Raw genomic sequence first — 13,317 nt, forward strand, 5'->3', positions numbered from 1 at the left:
GCCTATAGAGCGCCTGTCCAGCACTCTAACATCCATGGGAATGGAGAGGGGCTGAGTGGGGATGTTCAGCCCAGAAGCCAGTGTGGCGTCCAAAAAGCTCTCATCGGCCCCAGAGTCCATGAGGACCAGGAGAGATATGGACTTGTTTCCCCACAGCAAAATGACATGAAAAGGGGTGCGAGTAAAGGAAGCAGAAAAGTTCTCCATATGGCCCACCAGAGTACTCACACCTACCGGTGAGCCTGGTCTTTTACAGGACAAGAGGACACAAAATGACCAAAAGTCTCGCAATACAGACAGCTCCCAGTGTTGATCCTGTGTAGCCGTTCTGCTGGCGATAGCCCAGCTCTGCCTAGTTGCATAGGCTCGGTAAACAGTGCCTCGGCCATCTTCGGTGACCCTCGAGGAAGGTCGGGACACCTCGGGTGCTCTCGGTAATGGGACCAGGATGACTCAGAGGCGAGGTCGAATCCCTGGACATGAGAGCGTTCCTCTCCGTTTTTCGTTCCCGCCCTGCGGGCGTCCTGCAGGAGCTGGATTAGCTTCCGGGCAGCTTCTCTCCGGGAGAGCAGGGCATCAAAAACCTTCCTCACCTCTCACACGAACCCCTCCAGACTCACGCACATGACCAGCTGTTATTCCCGGTGGTAGTCCAGGTGGGAGCCCTCCCAGACATCAGCGTAATGAGGTAGGCTATCTTGGAGTGGTCCAAGGGGAAGGATGAGGGCTGAAGCTCGAAAATGAGGGCACACTGAGCTAAAAACGATCGACAGGTGCTCAGCTCTCCATTAAAGCGTTCCGGGGGAAGTAAACAGGGCTCCTGGGAAGGTGGAGTGGCCGGTGGGGCGGCGCTGCTAACCGCCAAGTTACTGAAGGGCGGCGGGGTTACCACCATGGCAGGCTGCCCCGCACACAACCCGCGGAATCTCTCCAGCAACATGTCCAACGCTCAGTCATGGCGCTCAGCCAACTTTTGGACCCCCTCCATAAAGCCATGAAGCAATTCCTCGTGCCTACCAATCGAGGCTGCTTGGGAGGATATGGCATTGGCCCGGATCTGCTGGGTCAGTCATGGCCATTTCTTACTATCAGGTGTGAACGTAACAATGGTTTAATAATCCAACAGGGACAGGCAATAGACAGGTCAAGGCAGGCAGGGGTCAGTAAATCAGAGGTGGGACAACGGTACCGTACGACAGGCTCAGGGGCAGGCAGGCTGGCTCAGAGGCAGGACAGGCAAGGGTCAAAACCAGGAGGGTGAGAAAAAGAGAGACTGGCAAAAGCAGGAGCTGAGACAAAATGCTGGTTTACTTGAAGAACTGGCAACAGACAAACAGAGAACACAGGTATAAATGCACAGGAGATAATGGGGAAGATTGGCGACACATGGAGGGGGGTGTAGACAATCCCAAAGAAAGGTGAAACAGATCAAGGTGTGACAAAAATAAATAATTAAAATACTACATTGCATGCGTGTGTGTACTGGCCAAAACTACCACTGGTGTGCAATGCCAAAGAGCTCTATATTCATGTCATCCAACAAATGTAAACACCTAGTGATTGCTAAATGGCATTGGCACTTGGATTGGAACCGGTGCTATGGTCGGGTAACAGGAAAACAGAGTTGTTTGGCCACGAGTGGATCAAGTGGATCTTCCAGCAAGACAATAACCCCAAGCACACGTCAAAATTCACAAATATATGGTTAATTGGTCACAAAATCAACATTTTGCAATGGCCATCTCCTTCTCCGGGTTTCAAACCCATTGAAAGCCTGTGGTTTGAATTGATAGTGGCAGTCCATAAATGCAGACGAGGGATATCAAGGATCTGCAAGGATTATGTATGGAGGAATGTTCTAACATCCCTCTCAATGTGTTCTCTAACTCAGAAACATTTTAGAAAATGTCTCAGTGCCATTATCCTTGCAAGGTGGGGTATTTAAAACGGGTGTCAATCATTTTGCCCATTACTTTTTTGAGATGTTTCTTTTTTTAAAACAAAATGTCTTTCTCTGAGCAATTGTATTAGTATAAAATAATATAATTTCAACAAAAAAATTAAGCATAAAATGTAGCTCAGAATGAATATTTTTTTTGTCATTTTTGCTCATCTTTATCAAGGGTGTCAATAATTTCGACACCACTGTACATAGCTCCTGCACAAGACCTGTACAAGACGTGTAATGGGCATCATCTTACCCCTACCTCTGTTACCAGATGGCCAACCATTTGACCCATGCATCTGAATAATTTGAGATGTATAGACAATCTAACAATTTAAGACCGTTTTATTAAAGCATTAGAGTTTAGACTTTTTTCATCCATATTGCATGCTGCAGCTCCACATGCTTCCCATTAAGGTCAACTTGCATGGTGAGGAGCTTGCAGCTTTAGCTAACTGATGTTTGGTTCTTGCACACAAAAGACAGACCAGATGGTCCAATTTCCAGTCCAGTGGTTAATTTTCTGCAAGCGCTCTCCTTGGCTAATCTAGTGCAGGGCAACAGAGATGAGGCTGTATTGATCACAGATGATATCCCATCAAATTCCCCTGGCTACTCCATGAAATGGATCTAGCAATCCTATAGCTATTCCCAGGTTTTCCAGAAATCCAGGTTGGAAGATTCCCGGAGTCAGGGAGAATAAATAGAAAATCCAGAATCCTCCAACAAGGATTTCTGGAAAACCTGGGCATTTTGAGAGTTACCAGAATTCAGCAACTCCAGTTGTAATGAAGATGGTGAATTCTTGTTATTGGCTCTTGTTTTCAGCTGGAGGCAGGATAGAGGGAGGACAGAGAGAGATGGGTTGAGGTTTTCCATACAGTTCACTAATTTCAAAGAACACATCTGCTACTGCTGGTGGGTTTGATTCGTCAGGGGTTTACTTTAAATAAGTCAGATGCCCCCGTTTTCCCTACTTTTAGAGACAACAACAACAGACAACCATGAGGCATAAGACTAGACGACAGAGTCAAGTGTGGTCAAACAAACATCCTTTAGTGGGGTGCAGGGGTGAAAAAAGTAAATATAAAGAAATAGAGCCCACTCACTCACAAGCTCCACCACGTACCTTTATTCACAAACATACAACATTTCGATCCTGCATGATCTTCAACAGGTTATTCAAATCGGAAGTGTACTACACACTCATATTCATAGACATAGGACAAGCGCAAATTAGAGCGCTCTATACATCTTTAAGTAGAAAATGTCAACACACAATATATACAGTACCAGTCAAAAGTTTGGACACATCTACTCATTCAAGGGTTTTTCCTTATTTTTTCCTATTTCCTACATTGTAGAATAATAGTGAAGACATCACAACTATGAAATAACACATGGAATCATGTAGTAACCAAAAGTGTTAAACAAACCAAAATATGAGATTTTTCAAAGTAGCCACCATTTGCCTTGATGACAGCTTTGTACACTCTTGACATTCTCTCAACCAGCTACACCTGGAATGCTTATCCAACAGTCTTGAAGGAGTTCCCACATATGCTGAGCATTTGTTGGCTGCTTTTTCTTCACCCTGCGGTCCAACTCATCCCAAACCATCTCAATTGGGTTGATTGTGGAGGCCAAGTCTTCTGATTGCAGCACTCCATAACTCTCCTTGGTCACAGTCTGGAGATGTGTTGGGTCATAGTCCTGTTGAAAAACAAATGATAGTCCCACTAAGTGCAAACCAGAAGGGATGGTGCATCGCTGCAGAATATTGTGGTAGCCATACTGGTTAGGTGTGCCTTGAATCCTAAATAAATCACCAACAGTGTCACCAGCACAGCACCCCCACACCTCCTCCTCCATGCTTCATGGTAGGAACCACACATGCTGAGATCATCCATTTACCCACTCTACATCTCACAAAGACACAGTGGTTGGAACTAAATATCTCAAATTTGGACTCATCAGACCAAAGGACACATTTCCACTGGTCTAATATCCATTGGTTGTGTTTCTTGGCCCAAGCAAGTCTCTTCTTGATGGTATCCTTTAGTAGTGGTTTCTTTGCAACAATTTGACCATTATGTCTCCTCTGAACAGTTTATGTGGAGATGTGTCTGTTACTTGAACTCTGAAGCATTTATTTGGGCTGCAATTTCTGAAGCTGGTAATTCTAATGAACTTATCCTATGCAGCAGAGGGAACTCTTCTTTTCCTGTGGCGGTCCTCATGAGAGCCAGGTTCATCATAGCGCCTGATGATTTTGTGACTGCACTTGAAGAAACTTTCAACGTTCTTGAAATTTTCCTCTTTGACTGACCTTCATGTCTTAAAGTAGTGATGGACTGTAATTTCTCTTTACTTATTTGCGCTGTTCTTGCCATAATATGGACTTGGTCTTTTACCAAATAGGGCTATCTTCTGTATACCACCCCTACCCTGTCACAACACAACTGATTGGCTCAAATACATTAAGAAGGAAAAGAAGGCACACCTTTTAATTTAAATTAATTCCAGGTGACTACCTCATGAAGCTGGTTCAGTGAATGCCAAGTGTGCAAAGCGTTCATCAACCAAAGGGTGGCTACTTTGAAGAATCTCAAATATATTTTGATTTGTTTAACGCTTTTTGGTTACAACATGATTCCATATGTATTATTTCATAGTTTTGATGTCTTTATTATTCAATAATGTAGAAAATGGTAAAAATATAGAAAAACCCTGGAATGAGTGGGTGTGTCCTAACTTTTGACTGGTACTGTATATATACACTACCGTTCAAAAGTTTGGGGTCACTTAGAAATTTCCTTCTAATTTTTTTTTTTTTGTTGTCCATTTAAATAACATAAAATTGATCAGATGCAGTGTAGACATTGTTAATGTTGTAAATGACTATTGTAGCTGGAAACGGCTGATGTTTTGTGGAATATCTACATAGGCGTACAGAGGCCCATTATCAGCAACCATCACTAATTGATCATTAGAAAACCTTTTTGCAATCATGTTAGCACAGCTGAGAATTGTTGTGCTGTTTAAAGAAGCAATAAAACTGTCCTTTAGACTAGTTAAGTATCTGGAGCATCAGCATTTGTGGGTTTGATTAGGCACAAAATGGCCAGAAACAAAGAACTTTCTTCTGAAACTCGTCAGTCTATTCTTGTTCTGAGAAATGAAGGCTATTCCATGTGAGAAATTGCTAAGAAACTGAAGATCAAATTATATTTTGAAAGAGGAAGCAAAGTATTTTAAGCATATGTTTTCATTTCAGTTTCCTCCATCTCCACTAACCAAAGTTAATAAAAAATAAAATATTAATAATGTAAAATTAACAGCTGTACAGAAAGTGCCATGTTAGAGGAACATATGGATTCAATTAAAGCCTTTAAGTCTGGGAAAACTCCAGGGCTGGATGGCATAACAGTTGAGGTATATCAAATGTTTGATGTATTCGTACCTTTATTAGCATGTTTTAACCACTCCTATAAAAAAGTATATTATCAGATGCTCAACAAGAGGGTCTTATTTCACTATTACTGAAACAAGACCCAGGTGGTAAATATAAAGATCCAGTCCATTTAAAAAAATTGTATGCCCCTTACACTTCAGTGTTGTGATGCAATAATTAAATTAAAATACATTGCGCATAGAATTAAAACGGTATTGTCAAATATTATTCATCATAATCAGACAGGTTTTTTACATGGACGATGCATTGGCGATAATATAAGACAAGTACTGGAAACAATAGAACACTTTGAAAAATTTGGGAAACCAGGCCTGGTATTCACAGCTGACTTTGAAAAGGTTTTTGATAAAGCATGACTGGAATTACATATGCCTGGATTATTTCAATCTTGGAGAATCTCTTGGGTTAAAGGTATGTATAGTAACCCTAGGTGTAAAATAGAAAATAATGTCAACTTATCAGAAAGTATTAAACTATCAAGAGGAGTAAAACAAGGTTGTCCACTATCGGCATATCTATTTTACGGCCATCGAAATTTTAGCTATTAAAATCAGACCCAACAATAACACCAAAGGGCTAGAAATCCAGGTCTTAAAAACAGAAGTGTCATTGTACGCTGATGATTTATGTTTTCTTTTAAATCCACAATTTGCATCACTCCATAGCCTCAGAGGATCTGGGGCATTTTTCAAACTTTTATGTGTACTATATTACGTATTGGATCACAAAAAAAATACAACTTTTACATTTAAATCCCTAAATAAATAAATTCTCACAACAATACATTTTTATAGAAAGTTATCAAAAATGGATTAGATCTTGCTACCATGGAAAGGAAAATACCTGTCTATTTGTTGAAAAATCACCCTGATTAACTCTTTAGTCATATCCCAATTGACCTATTTGCTTAAGGCCCTGCCTACACCTGACAACTTTTCTCTTTAAATTATATCAGCAAACAAATATTACATTTGATTTAGATTGGTGAATGGCATGCCAGACAAAAAAAAGGTAGTAAAACAAGCCATATAAATTTGGTTGAAATTCAGTTTAATCCACCAGAAAAGACAGAACAAATATTACAACAAACATGGTTAACCACAAAGATACCAATTTATATTTAAAAATATATTTTTTTAAATTGTATAATCTTTGTGAATGATATAAATGGGACTGGTGGAGTGGTCACACATACAGCTAACAACAATATGGAAATGTTTTGCGCAAAAATGGAAGAGGCAAATGGAAGGGGGAGAAGGTAAGGAACTTGTCTGTTGGCCCTGCATTAAAGACCATAATTGGTTAAAGAAAATTGAATATCAGTTTCATATAAGGACCAAAAAATAGACAGCTGGGCCATACAGATTGCAAAATAGTTAAGAGATTTGCGATGTACCGATTCCATGGCACACGGTTTATGAATTGATACAAAAAATGACACAGGATTCAAAACAAGTTTTTCAATCTAAACCAGCTCTTAAGATTTTGCTGCAAAGAGACAGAATCATTAGATCATTTAGTTTTGATACGGTCTATATGTAGTTTGTTTTTGGTCGCAGGTTCAGGAATGGCTGAATAATTGCAACATGTACCTGGAGTTAACTCTGCAAATAGCACTGCTGGGTGATCTGAAAAGTCATAGTCAATTGATGGTCTTAGCAAAAATATGTATCTTTAAATTTACAATCTGTAGAAACTATGAGAATAGAAGGGTTCAGAACTTTTGTGAAACAGCACAGTTGAAAAATATATGGCAAATAGAAATCAAAACTGGATGGTGTTGAGAGATAGATGGGAGGGGTTGAGAGTAGCTGAAGGATGAGACTAAAAACAAAATAAAAGATAAACGTAAAATATACTGTGTTCGTAAAATGTATATACTAAAAAAGAAACGTCCCTTTTTCAGGACCCTGTCTTCACAGATCTTCATTGTAAAGGGCTTAAACACTGTTTCCCATGCTTGTTCAATGAACCATAAACAATTAATGAACATGCACCTGTGGAACGGTCGTTAAGACACTAACAGCTTACAGACGGTAGTCAATTAAGGTCACAGTTATGAAAATTTAGGACACTAAAAGAGGCCTTTCTACCGACTCTGAAAAACACCAAAAGAAAAATGCCCAGGGTCCCTGCTTATCTGCGTGAACATGCCTCAGGAATGCTGCAAGGAGGCATGAGGACTGCAGATGTGGCCAGGGCAATAAATTGCAATGTCTGTACTGGGAGACGCCTAAGACAGTGCTACAGGGAGACAGAGCGGACAACTGATCATCCTCGCAGTGGCAGATCCGTGTGGTACATCCGAAAATCACACCTGCGGGACAGGCACAGGATGGCAACAACAACTGCCAGAATTACAACAGGAACACACAATCCCTCCATCAGCGCTCAGACTGTCCGCAATAGGCTGAGAGAGGCTGGACTGACGGCTTGTAGGCCTGTTGTAAGGCAGGTCCTCACCAGACATCACCGGTAACAACATCGCCTATGGGCACAAACCCACAGTCGCTGGACCAGACAGGAATGGCAAAAAGTGCTCTCCGCTGACGAGTCACGGTTTTGTCTCAACAGGGGTGATGGTCGGATTGGCATTTATCATTGAAGGAATGAGCGTTACACTGAGGCCAGTACTCTGGAGAGGGATCAATTTGCAGGTGGAGGGTTCTTCATGGTCTGGGGCGGTGTGTCACAGCATCATCGGACTGAGCTTGTTGTTATCACAGGCAATCTCAACTCTGTGCGATACAGGGAAGACATCCTCCTCCCTCATGTGGTACCCTTCCTGCAGGCTCATCCTGACCTTGTCAAACTGTAGAAATCTTGTACTTGTTAATATGAAATATATTTTAAAACTAGACTTTCCTTTACACTGACACAACCACTGCGATTGGACAATAGAACTCAAAGGGCTGAGATGCTTTTTGCATCAAAGAGGCCTGTGCAACTGCAAATAAAAAGTAAGTCTATTTATTTAATCAGTATTGTGTTGTTTGATTAATTTAAGTGAATCATTTTGGATTGAAAAGGTCGAGGTAGCCTAGCCTAGCAAGCCCATGTTTGAATATAGCTGAAACAAATGTCAAATCACATTCACATTTTCCCCTAAGACAAATAAATGGGCTATAATTACACTACATAACATTACCACTTCCTTTACTCCGGCCAGAGGGGACAGGGCACATTGGCTATAGCCTATATAGCTGCTGGCTGTGGTTGTTAACAGTAGCGTAGATGATCAGACTGAGAAATCGTCTTGTTTGGCTGCGGCAACAAGTGTTCTTGCTTGTGTATGTCGGGACTGGTGCGTTATCACATTTGCTAAAGAAAGGACAGTGGTCCTGTGGGCACTTTGTGCTTTGCTAGATGATGTGATTTGTGCCCTGCCTGCGCAACCTGTGATTTCTGTGAATCTTATTGGTCAAGACAGAACAGAACACACAGAAGCTGCAGCACTCCAATATAAAGCACAGATAGCTCAAGCCCAAGTTAAGTCACGAGTCATAGATGCTCAAGTAGAAGTCAAGTGGCAAGTGTTTTTTATTTTTTGCCAAGTCAAGTCGGAAAATTTACGAGCCCACATTTCTGCATTATATTAATTTGATACAAGATGATACACCGAGGGGTGGCTCATCTAACTTTTTGGCTCAGCTTACCCCACTCTCCCCTATATATTTTGTGTGTTACCCTTTTCAACGTCAACAGACCGCCCAAATTGGTGGTTGTCCTATGTCTATAAATATGCGTGCGGTACACTTCCGGTGAAATAACCTGATGAAGATCCTTGCCGATTTGAAATGTTGTTTGTTTGTAAATAAAGGTAAGTGGTGGAGCTTATAAGACGAAACACCGCTTTAAAGTGCGCACTTGCACTATCAATCGTAGCTACCCAAATATACACAGCAACACAAACATTACCATGGCATTTAAACTAAGCTGCCCTTCTCTGGTATCTATGTTATCTGCCCAGGCAGAGAGAGAGTTATTGGGCCAAACAGAGCAACTGTATCAAGCCTAGACAAGCGAGGACACCTAATACTGATGGACTAAATGGAAAACAGGACAAATGATTTACTATCAGGGAAGCATCGTGGCAAGAGTTAGCCTTTAACAGAGTAATTTACAGCTCACACTCATTAGCTCAAAGGAAAACCAACGATCCGTAGCCATTCATCAGGCTGACATGTCCTCTCTTAAAACATCTCAATCCATCTGCCTACGCTGGGGGGAGAAAGGGGTCTGTCAGTCAGTCTGAGATTGCGCTGTCCTCAGGCACTAATATCAGACTTGATCGCACCTCCACAAAGCACTTTGAAGTGCACACGCAGGCCCTGTGTCTCTCCAAGCTACTGTTTGTCCTTGCTTAAGGAGAGTGATACATGGCAAATGGGGGGATACCTAGTTCTAACCAAATACCAAACATGATCTATGGCAAAATATGTATAGGTTCAGAGATAGCTTGCTGACAGGGCTAGTGCAAGTTCAAATCCCAAGTGCAAAGCTTCTGTGCACTGATGGAATAAGAGATAAGGAGTCTGAAGTCCTTTATAAATATAAGAGGTCTCAAATGTTTGCAGTCTATGTTGGCCTCTAAGCCAAACTAACTGAACCATAATCTCCCAATATAATAAATTAAGCCATGTAATTTGAAGGGAAGCTGAACAACTGTGGCATTACTGCTGTAGGGAGAGTGCTTTATTTTTTCACTCCCTTTTTCTCTCCAATTTCATGATTACGATCTTGCCTCATCGCTGCAACTCCCCAACGGGCTTGGGAGAGGCGAAGGTTGAGTCATGCTTCCTCCGAAACATGACCCGCCAAGCCACGCTACTTAACACCCCCTGGCTTAACCCGGAAGCCAGCTGCACAAACGTGTCGGAGGAAACATGGTTCAACTGACGACCATAAGTCAGCCTGCAGGCGCCCGGCCCGCCACAAGGAGTCGCTAGAGTGCAATGAGCCAAGTAAAGCCCCCCCGGCCAACCCCCTCGTGTGCCACCTATGGGACTCCCGGTCACGGCCAGTTGTGACACAGCCTGGGATCGAACCCCAGGCTGTAGTGATGCCGAAACACTGTGATGCGGTGCCTTAGAACGCTGTGCCACTCTGGAGGCCAGGGAGAGTGCTTTCTGGGAAAAATATGAATGTGCAATCCACTGTGTTGCTAGCTAATCCTCTTTTAATCAACCTTTGCTCAAGGTGTTGATGTTTCCAGCTGAATGACTCTGAACCTCCAGTACAGTACAGGCCAGGGAGGCTGAGGGAGAAACTAACAGATGGGTCTCAGTGCTTCCACTGACATCTCTCCCAGAGCACTGTGCAACATCAACATTTGTACCAAACCATGTCATGCTACTATTGGCCTTGAAATGCAAACTTTATTTTCTACTTCGTAGATTTACAAAGGTTTTCTAATAACAACACTATCTCCCGGGAATGTTAGCAAAAAAAGAAACCTTAGCGAAGTGTTTCTTCACCAGCCATGTACAGCTCAGCCAGAGGCAATCTGTGTTTCTGCGGGCCAATGCCACGCTCCAGTGAGAACCTTCCTGGGTTTTCTGAGCTGTATCTGGCCTTCTCAAGACTAATGGGAGAGTTGATTAACTACACAGAGCTGGAATCAAACTGTTGCTCTGTACTGAAGTTCTAAACTCTCTCTCTGCCTCTCCTCATACCAATGTGGCAAGTAGATCAGAGAGTCAGTTTTTCAGCTTGAGTACTGACAACAATACCGGTCCCGGTGACAGTATGACATGCCAGAGAGAAGGAGTGAGAGTGTGGAGAGTGCTTATTGTGAAGACCTGCTAATGGATGAATATCATGCTGTTTACAGCAAAGCCATCAGTAACATCTCCTCAGAATGATATGTGAATGTTCCCCACCATACATGAAATAGCTCCCTCTTCCTAGCATAGAGAAGGGTCTGGCTCTAGAGTTGATTATTAATCAACTAATTGTGACAAATTCCTACATGCCCCACCCAGGAAATGGAAATGTCTCTACATTTCCTGGCCCCTCCCAGCTTGCCTCCTCACCCATGGCAACAGGTGCTGCTCAGACAAGACAATACTGATGGAGCAGCTACACAGTCAGTAGTCTCTCTCACCAGACTCAGGGAGATACATTGGCTATCTGTGAGAAGAGACAACACAGTCAGTACAGAGTTTAGTCTGGGATCCAGTTTAATATTGCATCCACAGACAGAACCTCGATCTACATATTCAACTGTGGTCAAAGACAGAGTTACTGGAAATCATACCATTCATAATAACCCTTTCGAAAAAAAAGATTGCAGTATACTGCAAATACTGTGTCCAATTTTTTTTTACTACAGTAATTTAACAGTGTAACTGCAATGACAGTTATTCTGTAATTACTGTATCCAAAATACCAGTTGACTGCAGTTTTACTGCAGTTTCAAAACTAGAATATTTTTTTTGTAAGGGAACCTCAAAATAATTGTAGATGGCTAACTAATTGCAAATGGACACCATCTGCTGGCTGCCCGTCAATTAGTTACAGACTTTCTGATAGAAGAAATGCTGCATATTTATCCAACCTATTGTACTGTATGTTCCAAAATGTAATTTGGTAAAACCAGGAATAAACTAAATTGAGATTTACCTCGAAATGGAATCTGTCTCCCAATGTCACTCCTGTCCGCATAGGCGTCTGCAACTAGAACAAAACAAATCCCTGTTACCGCTGAGATAATCTCAGTTACCCAGAAGTAAAATTCTATTGCGAAGGTTTGTCATTTTCTGTTTTACTTCTGGGAATAGAGTACAGTACAGTATGAGTCATAATACCCATAAAACCTAGAGGTCAAAAAAGGAAATGGTTCCAATAATTTTCCCACTATTCATTTTCCCCATAGGATTTTTTTGAAACACTTAAAATAAGAGCTGTGTTCTGTGTAGGCTTACTCTGGCGTGATGTTTTGATAACCGTGTTAATCTCCGTAGGACAAGGTGACCTTTAACAATATATTCACCTGTATTTACCCCCCAAAAAATGAAATTATAATTAGCTGCTAAAATGTCCATCATAAATAACTACAAATGCCATGATGAACTGGACGAGATTGACGAATCGAGGCAGAAGTAAGAATCTCTGGATTAACTATCCAATGTTAGCTAATTCTAGTAATGGATTCATGGGCTACAGGTCTTTAAAATTGACAATTCTGTTTACTGTCTTCTGAAGGTTTTACATTGACATACCTGTTAGCAAAGGTGTCAGCTAGAAATTACATGCAGGAGCTTTCAGGGATTTCTAGTTTTGCATGATGTCTACTTTGATGCTAATTAGCATGTTCTAATCTGAGAGTAAATAGAGCCGAGTATATTGTCCTTGTCCGAGAGAAAAATTGTCATTTTAATCCATAGAGACGTGAAGGAGAAGCTCGTCGGATGTTGATCTCTTCTCATGGTTATCAAAACATCATGCCAGGGTAAGCCTTCATGAAAGACAGACCTTAAGTATTTCTAAAATCCTCTATGGGAAAAATGAATGGTGGAAAAACTATGAATCATTTCCGATTAACCACTAGGTTTTATGGGTATTATGACACCTCCACTGTGGGTGCTCTATGCCGATAACAATTGCGATTACCGTTGTACGAAGGAAGCAAAGTCTAATCCTTCACAAACAGAATATATTGGCAAAACTCCCTTCCGCTAATTTCACCCATGTTTATCATTGCTGAAAGATTAGTGGAATCTGTGTGGGTAGCTGGACAGGTAGGATGACTGACAGTGAAGGTGAACAGGTGGTCACGTGTCAGGTGACAGAGGAATGGATGAGATTGAGGCAGGAATTCCTTTAACCATAAAGTGTAGTCTGTGCTGCATTACAAAGGAAACAACATGTATCCAATCAAATTCATAACCAAAGA

At 41.7% G+C, this 13,317-nt stretch overlaps 1 long non-coding RNA gene across 1 annotated transcript; it reads right to left on the reverse strand.

Moving 5' to 3' along the window:
* Positions 1-9,833: 9,833 nt before the first annotated feature.
* Positions 9,834-12,928, reverse strand: LOC123993419. Its single transcript, XR_006831446.1, has 3 exons — positions 12,644-12,928; positions 12,045-12,098; positions 9,834-11,552 (listed from the first exon to the last, which is right to left on the reverse strand). It is a non-coding gene; the product is annotated as an uncharacterized LOC123993419 (long non-coding RNA).
* Between the last annotated feature and the right edge of the window lie 389 nt (positions 12,929-13,317).

This window comes from Oncorhynchus gorbuscha, linkage group LG02, assembly GCF_021184085.1.
Source record: "Oncorhynchus gorbuscha isolate QuinsamMale2020 ecotype Even-year linkage group LG02, OgorEven_v1.0, whole genome shotgun sequence".
In the NCBI taxonomy this organism is placed as follows: domain Eukaryota; kingdom Metazoa; phylum Chordata; class Actinopteri; order Salmoniformes; family Salmonidae; genus Oncorhynchus; species Oncorhynchus gorbuscha.